Source organism: Eurytemora carolleeae, unplaced genomic scaffold, assembly GCF_000591075.1.
Source record: "Eurytemora carolleeae unplaced genomic scaffold, Eaff_2.0 scaffold169, whole genome shotgun sequence".
Lineage (NCBI taxonomy): Eukaryota > Metazoa > Arthropoda > Copepoda > Calanoida > Temoridae > Eurytemora > Eurytemora carolleeae.
In genome coordinates, this window is record NW_019396316.1 from 76,300 (window position 1) to 78,706 (window position 2,407).

Consider the following 2,407-nt stretch of genomic DNA (forward strand, 5'->3'; position numbering starts at 1 on the left):
AACACCTAAAAGTATACATCAAGAACCAATATGATATACACCAGAAACCCTCCTACTTGTATTCAGAATGTTAATGTACTGCTATTTTTTGAAGGAGTACACCAAGTTTTTTTTACATTCCTCCCAAAAACTGCAGTACATTATTTTCAAATCTAGAGAAAAAAGGTGTGCTGTAGTTTTTCTTTTTGTCTATAAACACTTTCCATTTTTTCCTTTTGACCCCAATAATGTCAAAAATGCCTCACGAGGCAAAAGTATTGATTTAAAAAGTCTTAAAATAACAGGAAACTGTGCATAAATAAACTTTTATAAAAGCACATAATAAAGACACAAAATGATGGCAATATTTGTTGATATTGATGATATGGAAAAAAGAGGGGGAAAGATGATTATTTTTTATAAACGTTTAATAATTTTTTGATATTTTATATCAAATTGGTTGTGCATTTGAACATAATCACATTTGATATTGATTAGGTTTTCAATAAAACTCTCTTAATAGAACCAAATACTATTATATAGATATAAAGAACTTATTATACGACGTATTTGGAGAAATGATAACACTTTAAATCTTTCAAAAAATGTTTTTTTTTATTAAAAAGCTTATCAATCAGAAAACATCTAAAATTGAGTTCATATGTAAACATAAAAATTGATGTATGTTTAATCATCTCTTCAACTTTCAGATTTTTTCTTGTTATTATATATTCATTTGAACTATTTTTGTCATTTAGTTTAGAGTTAATACTATTTTTTTATGTTTATTTTTACGATTTGTAAATCTATCTAAATTAATATTTTCTGGTCGTTCCAATCATAATTTTACGATAAAATTTCAAAAAAAGACTTATTTACTTAATAATGTTGCTTTTTGAAGGTATTACGTAAAATAAAAGTTTTTAAAGTATATTAGAATCTTATATTTTTCAATTATAACCTAACATATCACAGAAGAACAAAAATGTTTTAGTATTTCTACCTTGTAACGAAATAAATTTGGTTCTCTAGATCTAGGAGCTTAGCAGTCAAAAAGTTGCACCAATATGATCGCATAAAGGAATTGAGTCTTTGCCACAACCCCTGATTTTCTAATCCCTATATCTTTGCAATGCAACCCAATGTCTTAAACCTTAAATATTTCAAACTATGAATTCTGTTGGATCAAATAATCTAATTTTGAAATATCAAAGGTTTACATCATCAGATGGCACAGATATTAGGATTAGTAATTTGAGTCTGCGACAAAGACTCAATTTCTTTGACCTTCTACGTCTGTTTAATGGAGTTTAATTTACTTTTGATATGTTAAAGTTTACCACACTATTAAAAATATTCAAATGGTTAATAGTTTAAACAAAATGCACTATAAAAAGAGCTTTTTGATTGAAATATTTAAAACAAACTTCATACTATGTAAGAATTGTTGTCCTTTTTTAGAATTATAGAACAAAAGTTTCTATCAAAGTTCTAGAAATAGCTCTTAAAGTGCTAGAAATAAGAAAAGAGTATTAGTAAACATATTTTTTTAATAGTTGAATTTTAGGATATGTGTCCATATTTTTTTCTATTAAAAAACTGTTTCAGAAAAAATATTTTCACATTGGTAGTATTTCTACTTGTTAGTTTTTCCATGAAATATTAAATTGTATTAAGCTTCTTTTTACATCATTTTAGGAGAATGATATTAAGCCAATAAATGGGAAAATTAAGTTATGATTGAAAAATGTTATGCTATTCCATGAAGATACTTAATAAGAAGAGAATTTATCATTATCCATATGATTAGAATACTATATTCAATATATTATGGCAAATTATCCTACAATTTACAAAATATAAACAAAATTGATTTTTAAATTTAGTTTGAGTTTGGGTTTTTTGCCACAATCTCAAGTTTTCTTTGCAACCTGATGGTGTGAACCTTTTATATTTTAAAATTAGACTATTTGATCTTACAGAATTCATAGCTTGAAATAAAAGGTCTAAAACACCGGATAGAAAAGATATAATAATTAAAAAATTATAGAGTTTGAGGAAAAAGCTCATTTTCTTTGATAGTTTTTTAAAACGTCCTTTAGTTGCAATAATAAATTTCATTCTTTATATTTTTATTTACAGACACAATTAAATGCTTACATATATCTACTAAAAAAAGGTATTTAACTTTTTTTCATTGCATTAAAAAAATGAAAAGTATTTAAGTTCCGTGCAACAATTGATTGAGAAAAAAAAATTTTTTTAATTTGAACAAATTGATTTATATTAAATTACAACAACAAAAATGACTGTAAATATTTTTTCAAATTCTAAATTTAGAGACATAAAGTACTTTTTTAAAATTCTGAACCCGCCGACCGCGGTATCTATGCCGGGAAGAGGGGGGAGAGGGCTGAATGTTCAGTCG